This window comes from Bufo gargarizans, chromosome 2 (genome assembly GCF_014858855.1).
Source record: "Bufo gargarizans isolate SCDJY-AF-19 chromosome 2, ASM1485885v1, whole genome shotgun sequence".
Taxonomy (NCBI): domain Eukaryota; kingdom Metazoa; phylum Chordata; class Amphibia; order Anura; family Bufonidae; genus Bufo; species Bufo gargarizans.
This window is the reverse complement of record NC_058081.1, coordinates 83,515,201-83,524,376: the sequence shown is the minus strand read 5'-3', so window position 1 is coordinate 83,524,376 and position 9,176 is coordinate 83,515,201.

Below are 9,176 nucleotides of genomic sequence, written 5' to 3'. Positions count from 1 at the left end.
TTGACTGTACACATTTGTATCCTATAGTCGTTTCCCATTGACACAGGGGTCTACAACCTACCTTTGTCTTTGGAGGTAGAGAGGAATGCCAGGTTGCATGAGTCTCTATGGGTACACACATGTAATGGAATTTGGTGGTGTTGGGAGGGATGTAACATGTATTTTGTGTGAATGGGGATAAGGTTAGGTCACAATAGGGACAGGCATCATTCATTTGCCACCTTGAACCCTGGAACGGTGAAGTTCTTAAGGGAAGGGCTGGATGTGTAGTGTGGCGGAGGTATTCTCCGCAGTAGAATTTAGGTACTATGACATCACCGCTTAAGAGTCTGACCTGCCTTGTAAAGACCTATTAATCTGTCCACGGGAGAACCGCACCCGTCAAGATGGAAACAGACGTTGGAAAGTTGTGATTGAAGAAAGTTGGGACTGAGACTATGAGGGTGAACCCGCTCCAGATGCCTTGGAGGCGGGCCATACCGGAAGATCGGCAGAACTACCGAGAGACTGTGGGGGTGTGGTCACTCCAAAGTGGGGGTGGCTGACACCAAGAGACGGATAAAAGAAAGGACAGTTAAAGACTGCAAGGGTGAACCCGCTCCAGATTCCTTGGAGGCGGGCCGTACCTGAAGATCGGATTACCGAGAGACTGTGGGGGTGTGGTCACTCCAAAGTGGGGGTGGCCGACACCAAGAGACTGATAAAGAAAGGCCAGTTAACCGAAAGATGTCAAGAAGAAGACTGTGTATCCTGTGGACGGAGGAGTAGGTTACGGTGAAGGGCAGGTCGGAGGAAGCTGGATTAGGGATGTCTAAGTACCTAAAGATCAGTGTGCACTACAGTTCTTCCTGAACTTCCACCAAGGATGGGGTTGAGGGGGGGCAAATATCTCAACCCGTTCCCCCAATATATTGTCGTATTATATAGTCCGACAACAGGGGGATTGTTGAGGAAGGGTTGAGACGGATGCATATATATCCATGCATGCCCGCAAACACGTGCGGGCATGTATGGTATATATGCATACATTAGCCAACGCACCATGGGATGATGTGCGCAGATGTGCCCAGCATCTGCGCACGTCTGCCCATGGTGATCCCCAGGGGCTCATGGTGGCCCCTGTGGGAAATATGTGACCCCTTATAATATATGTAGGGGCTTGTGCCCCCTTATCTGTGCCCCCTTATATATATGACTGCGTCCCCATCTATAATCCCCCTTAGAATACATTATGCCCCTTATATATGTGTATATATATTATCAGGAGGACATATATATGTGTATCTGCCATGGCTCTCCCCCAGGTGTGTATATGTGTGTGTATATATATATATATATATATATATATATATATATATGGGCCTATAACTGCCCATGTATGCCCCCAGGTTTATAATGAGTATATATATATATATATGTATATAGATGCGCCCCAAGTATCTATATACATACATATATATATATCCTTAAATTTCCCCAGCGTTCAGCGAGTTCCTGCAGGGGGTGGATATGTCTCCAGGTGGCTGGTGACTTCAAAGGCAATTGATTTGAGGTTTATCAGCCTATTTACTATGCGGCCCCACCTTGTGTTTGTGACATGGCTGGGCGTGTGGTGCTGTGAGCCTCAGGGGGCCAGCCAGTTGTCTGCTGCAATCTGAGTGCATGCATTCCGTCACACGCACACGATGATGTCACACCCCTGGAAAGGGGGGGGGGGGGGTGAGAGGGACTTATATATCAGTCCAAGACAAAGAAACAGGGCTCTTGCAACCATACTAGAACCAGAGAAACATGAGGACTGCTGCCTGAAGGAAGAGAGGCCCATTTTGGCCCTGGAGATGGCTGAGTATACGCTGGCATGGCATTGTACCTCCCTTGCAGTGCCAACCATATTCACCCCCCTTATTTCCCTACCAATATCATAACCCTTTGTATCCCAGCTGCCCCTTGTAACCCCTGATATCCCTTATCCATTAACCCCTGCTGCGCCAGTCCCCTGTTAACCGCCTTCTCCTACTCTGCACACCTTCTCCTACTCTGCACACCTTCTCCTACTCTGCCCTGCTGTGTCCCTGGACCCTTGCTGTATCCCTGGTTAACCCTTGCAGTTAGAACCCCTGCATCCCATGGTTAACCCCTGCTCTGCTTCTTTGTTATTATATAAAGGTATAAATAGGTGGAGTCTTCACTAGACGGTTCCTCCTATTTATGAATATTAATTACCGATGTTTGCATAATATTGGTGATTAATATTCCCCCCTTACACACGGCTAACTTCTATAGTTTTTTTTTTTTTGCTTATGTCATTGCTATCTTCTTGTTTTTTTCCAATTGTCACCATATTCTATTACGCACACAGAGAAATGAAAACATCTATGAATATTTATATCCACTTTCAGAAAAGCTGGATAATTTCCTTAACATTTCCCTCCTCTTTCAACATTTTTCTGTGGGCGCCTTGAAGAATCTCTTCACGCGGTAGACGTTTTGTTCTGAAGGCTTCATTGTATCATGTGTGTGTGTCTTGATAACTACTAACCTGCCTGAGCAAACAAATGACCCCTTAGACAGCCCGTACTTCACAAAGTATACAGATAAGCTATATAGACCATGCGATGCAAGCATCGATTCCAGTCTGTCTAGTAGTTGTCATTTGACTAAGCATACATACATTTTATTAAAACCACACAAGTGGATGTAGGTGCATTATTGTTGTCCCATGCCTCATTGTCCATTGTTCTGGATACACCTTTCTTCTGCTCATGTGTTGGAATTTCTAGGAGCTGGTAGGTCAGCTATACCGCTAGGAGCATCAGCAGTAAGCCTAAAAGTTTCTATGTAGCTGTGGTCATCTGTTCTAGAATGAGGAAGATGAACATCCTCTTGGGCATTGCTATCCCTTGGTTGAACAGTGCTGTGAATCATGGCATATTCATTGACCAATATGGTGAGAGTTGGAAGCGTAGCTATGTGGAGTAGGCCTGAACTGCCTTGAAAGTCCACCACCCTCCTCCTCTAGTCAACGCTATGGAGACTCACTTAGGTGATGGGAAACCGGGGACAGACACTTCCTTCCTGCCAAAGATGCGCCTCCATCTAAACTTCCACTTAGGTCCTAGAGCTACTTTATACAGAACAGAAAGTGATAAACGCAGTAACAGTACAACCTGAGTAATTCCATCTGGGACCACCACTATAGTGACTCCATACTGTTGAGAGTGTGCAGAGCTTGTGTGATCCCTAGGGTCTTCAGTATGTGTCCCATTATCTCCCCACTGAAGTGGGTACCTCTGTCTGACTCTATCACTTCTGGAATACCATATCTGCAGACTACTTCTGACAGTATTTTCTTAGCAGTGTTTTTGGCTGTAGCCATAGTTACTGGCCAGGATTCTGGCCAGCCTTAAAATACATAAATAGCTACAAGGACATACTCATATGTGCCCACCTTGAGTAGCTGTATGTCATCCACCTGCACTCTTTGAAACGGGTACAAGGGTTTGGGAGTGTGTTTCTTGGGGGTCTCTGCAAACCTCCCAGGGTTATTTCTGGCACATATAAGACAACCCTGAACAAACTTTGTAAAGAGGGTCTGAATTCCAAGGTGCAAACCAATGTTCTAACACTAGTGCGCTCATAGCTTCTTTTGACAAATGAGTAAGGCCATATGCTAAATTGGCCATCATTGTTCTGGCAAATATGTTCTGCGATTTACCTGCCAGAGCGCTCCTGTCTTCGTGGGCCCCGCCTCCATCCATACCTTTTTGTCTTGAGGCATTATCTGAGCCTGTAATTCCTGGAAGAGCGACAAATCTGGCATAGTTGGGAAAAACATTGTCAGAAGCGGCAGACCGGCTGTTTGGTCTGCTTGAGCATTTCCCACAGCTAGCGGATCATCTTGCTTCACATGGGCTGGCACTATAACAATGGCTACCTCTGTGGGAAGCTCTAGGGCCTCTATGAGGCTCTGTACTGCTTCTGAAGTTTTAATTGGCTTGCCAGATGAAGTCAGAAATCCCCTAGTTTTCCAGATAACACCAAAGTCATGTGCCACCCCGAAGGCATACCTGGAATCAGTGCAACAATTAATTCTAAGTCCCTTACCCAATGCACATGGATCAGTAAGTGCCTTCAACTTGATGCAGAAGCACAGGATTGGAGTGGTTTTTGCATGATTACCTTACCATTTTAGATTACCGCATACCTGGTGACAAAGTGTCTTTGTTCGTCATTCCACCATCTGTAGCCATCTACAAAATACTAAGCATCAGGAATAGTTAATGGTGCTTCAGTAACATTTGGTAACTCTTTTGTTTCTGCAATCATCAATTCATGACAGTTATGATTTGCAACAGGATCAGTCATTTCTACTCCTCCCACTTCCCGCTCCTCTTCTAAATCCACTGGCATCAAAGTAGCTGGATTTAGAACTGTACATCGCTGTAAGGTAATGTGTGGACTGAGTAGTGTTGTCACAACCAGACATCTGAGAAGCTCTGACAGATGCCTTTCAGAACCTCCTCCTTGAGCTTTCTTTGTTTTGGTTTTCAGTTCCTCATCTCGTTAGCCTCTCTCAGCTGTCTTGTAGTTGGACTGATTGCATCCCTTTAAATTCCTCCCCATAATGCATTAGTGTGCGGTTTATACAACTTCCTGGAGTGTGTGTGCATGCTGATCCTATTTCCCAGTCTTCTACAAGATAAGTGTTGTACATTCATTTGTGATTTTATGTTTGCTGGATCCCAGGTGACCCTGACTCCCTCCGTGTCTAGTGTAGGGAGCCGGTGGTCATGTCCCCTCACTATTATAGGGTGTTCAGGTATTATATAGTCGAGGTACGAAGATATGCGATCATCCATCATTGGGGTGTTCGCATAGGCTGAGCAGTCAGGGAGAGTGCCAGGTCTTATGCAGGGGTCTCCCTTTTGTTCCTTAGTTTTGGATCCAGTGAGTCATATATTCATTTTGCATTGTCTTGTTTCCTGTACACCTTCCGTGACATTATAAACCGCCAAAACCATTTCAAGCATGGATCCGGTTTCACTTTTGACTGAACGCTTCCAGGGTCTTTCATTGGAGCTTATTGTACCTGATCTCCGTAAGACTCTTTCTCAGTTTCTAGTGACCGGTTCAGCTTGCGTTCATGGAGTTTGTTCTGAGCCTAAGATCTCGCTCACGGATACGTTCTCCGGGGGTAGTGAGAATTTTGTGCGTTTCAGAGAGGCTTGCAAACTCCATTTTCACCTTCTTCCCCATTCCTCTGGTGATGAGGAACGGAGGGTGGGGATCATTATATCGCTGCTCAGGGGTAACGCTCAGTCGTGAGCCTTTTCGCTGCCGGTGGGGGCACGGCCCCTCCGTTCAGTGGATGAATTCTTTTTAGCCCTGGGTCAGATATATGATGATCCGGATCGTGTTGCTTTGGCTGAGTCTAGACTACATCTGTTATGCCAGGGTAAACAATCCGCAGAGATATACTGCTCAGAATTTCGGAGATGGGCAGCTGATACTGGTTGAAATGATGCTGCACTCCGAAGTCAATTTTGCCATGGTCTTTCAGAGGGATTGAAAGATGCATTTGCCTTTCATGAGAGGCTTATCTCCTTGGACTCTGCTATGTCTCAGGCTGTTCGTATTGACAGGCATCTTAGAGAGAGAGGAGAGATCTCTCCTTCCTGTCATACTCAGTCCCAGGACAGTGCAGCAGTCTCATTCTGTGTGCAGGGGTCTCAGTCGCTGTCAGCCCCTTCTGAGCAGGAGCCCATGCAGCTGGGGTTGATTGCCTCTGACAATAGAAGATTCAGCCCGCATGGGAAGGTTTGTTTTTGTTGTGGAGGTATAAATCATTTGGCAAATGTTTGTCCCTCTAGGAGATTCAGGCAGTTTTCTGGGAGTAATAAAGAAACAAAAAGGAAAAAATCTTTTAAAAATGTTCCATCGGTTACTATTGGCAGGGTTGAGGCGGAAATTGAAGGTTTTCCGTTTGCTTGTAGTTCCTGTTTTGTCCTGCCTGCCAGGGTGGCGCTAGAGAGCAAGAACAGTGGAGCAGCTGTCAATCTCATTGATAATCATTTTGCGATAACTCATGGTTTCCAGGTATGCACTTTGGGAAAGGATATTCCTGTTTTTGCTATTGATTCCGCTCCACTTTCTCAGAAATCATTAAAGGGCATAGTTCACAATATTCGTTTAATTGTGAGTGATGCTCAAGTTGAGGATGTGTCATGTTTCGTCCTTAGCGGATTACCTACTCCTCTTGTGTTGGGGCTACCCTGGCTCACTAAACATAACCCCACCATTGATTGGCAAGCAAGGCAAATAAATGGTTGGAGTGACTTTTGCAGAGAGAATTGCCTCATGACATCTGTTTCTGAGGTTTCTACTAAGACTGTACCACCTTTTCTCTCTGAATTTTCGGATGTCTTCTCTGAGAGTGGAGTTCAGGATTTGCCCCCACACAGGGAGTACGATTGCCCTATTAATCTCATCCCAGGCGCCAAGCTGCCTAAATCTCGTTTATACAATCTTTCCCAACCTGAAAGGGTCGCTATGCGTGCTTATATCTCTGAGAGTCTGAGAAAAGGACACATATGACCCTCGAAGTCACCTGTTGCCGCTGTTTTTTTCTTTGTTAAGAAAAAAGATGGTTCTTTAAGACCTTGTCTGGATTTTTAGGGAGCTGAACAGTATCACTATTCGTGACCCTTATCCGCTTCCTCTGATCCCGGACCTGTTTAACCAGATTGTTGGGGCTAAAGTATTTTCCAAATTAGATCTAAGAGGGGCATACAACCTGGTCAGGGTCAGAGAAGGAGACGAATGGAAGATGGCCTTAAATACCCCTGAGGGCCATTTTGAGAATTATGGTTATGCCTTTTGGTTTGATGAATGCCCCAGCAGTTTTTCAGCATTTCGTGAACAGCATTTTTTATTATTTAATGGGAAAATATGTATTAGTGTATTTGGATGACATTTTGATTTTTTTCTCCTGATTTCAAAACTCATAAGGAACACTTACGTCAGGTCTTGCTCATCCTGCGGGAGAATAAATTATATGCGAAACTGGAAAAATGTGTGTTTGCGGTTCCAGAAATTCAATTTCTGGGGTTTCTTCTCTCCGCTTCTGGTTTTCGCATGGACCCCGAGAAGGTCTGCACTGTGCTTGAGTGGGAGCTTCCTGAGAATCAGAAGGCGCTGATGCGTTTTTTGGGCTTTGCCAATTATTGCAGGAAGTTTATTTTGAATTATTCCTCTATTGTTAAACCACTCACTGATATGACCAGAAAGGGGGTAGACTTTTCTTCCTGGTCGGTAGAGGCGCGTAAGGCCTTTTCTAATATCAAGGAGAGTTTTGCTTCCGCTCCCATCTTGGTACAACCTGATATTTCTCTACCCTTCATAGTTGAGGTTGATGCTTCTGAGGTGGGTGTGGGTGCGGTCTTGTCTCAGGGTTCCTCTCCTGCCAAATGGCGACCGTGTGCCTTTTTCTCGAAGAAACTCTCCTCCGCAGAGAGAAATTACAATGTGGGGGATAGGGAATTGTTGGCCATCAAGTTGGATTTTGAGGAATGGTGCCATTGGCTAGATGGAGCCAGACACCCTATTACCGTGTTTACTGACCATAAAAATCTGGCCTACTTGGAGTCAGCCAAGCGTCTGAACCCGAGACAGGCCAGATGGTCTTTGTTCTTTTCAAGGCTTAATTTTGTTGTCACGTTCCGCCCTGGGGTTAAAAATGTGAAGGCAGATGCCCTGTCACGTTGTTTTTCTGGAGGTGGGAATTTTGAAGACCCGGGTCCCATTTTGGCTGAAGGTGTGGTAGTCTCTGCTCTTTTTCCTGAATTGGAGGCAGAGGTGCAGGCAGCCCATTCAGAGGCTCCTGATCTTTGTCCTCCTGGGAGGTTGTTTGTGCCTCTCGCTTTAAGACACAAGATTTTTAAGGAACACCACGATACGGTCCTTGCTGGGCACCCGGGGGCAAGAGCCACAGTGGATCTCATCGCCCGGAGATTCTGGGGGCCTGCGCTTCGTAAGTCGGTTGAGGGTTTTGTGGCAGCCTGCGAGACTTGCGCTTGTGCCAAAGTCCCTCATTCATGGCCATCAGGTCCTCTCCTTCCCTTACCCATTCCTTCCCGTCCTTGGACACATCTGTCCATGGACTTCATTACGGACCTGCCTCGTTCCTCGGGGAAGACTCTTTGATTCTGGTGGTGGTGGACCGTTTTAGCAAAATGGTGCATTTCATCCCATTTCCTGGTTTGACCAATGCTAAGATGCTGGTGCAGGCATTTATTGATAACATTGTCAAATTGCATGGTATTCCTTCAGACATAGTCTCTGATAGGGGCACGCAGTTTCCAGATTCTGGAAGGCTTTCTATTCTCGCTTGGGGGTTCGGTTGTCATTCTCTTCTGCTTTCCACCCGCAGTCGAATGGCCAGACAGAACACGTCAATCAGAATCTGGAGACATATCTGTGCTGTTTTGTGGCAGAGAATCAGGAGGATTGGTGTTCTTTTTTGTCCCTTGCCGAGTTTGCTTTAAATAACTGTCGTCAGGAGTACTCTGATAAGTCACAATTTTTTGGTGCATATGGGTTTCATCCGCAGTTTGGGACATTCTCGGGAGAGGGGTCTTCTGGTTTACCTGATGAGCACAGATTCTCCTCATCTTTGTCATCGATTTGGCAAAAGATTCAGGATAATCTAAAGAGCATGAGTGAGAGATATAAGCGTGTGGCAGATAAGAGACGTGTGCCTGGTCCAGACCTGAATGTTGGTGATCTGGTGTGGTTGTCTACCAAGAATATCAAATTGAAGGTTCCCTCCTGGAAGTTGGGTCCTAAGTTTATTGGGCCTTACAAAATCCTGTCTGTCATCAATTCTGTTGCCTACCGTCTTGACCTTCCTCAGACTTGGAAGATCCATAATGTTTTTCATAAGTCCTTATTAAAACCTTATGTTCAACCCATTGTACCCTTGCCTTTGCCTCCTCCTCCGATTATGGTTGATGGTAATCTTGAATTTCAGGTCTCTAGGACTGTGGATTCTCGTGTTGTCCACGGTTCTCTCCAGTACCTCGTTCATTGGGAGGGTTATGGTCCAGAGGAGAGGATGTGGGTCCCAGTGACGGACATTAAGGCCACTCGTCTCATCAGGGCTTTCCATAGGTCCCATC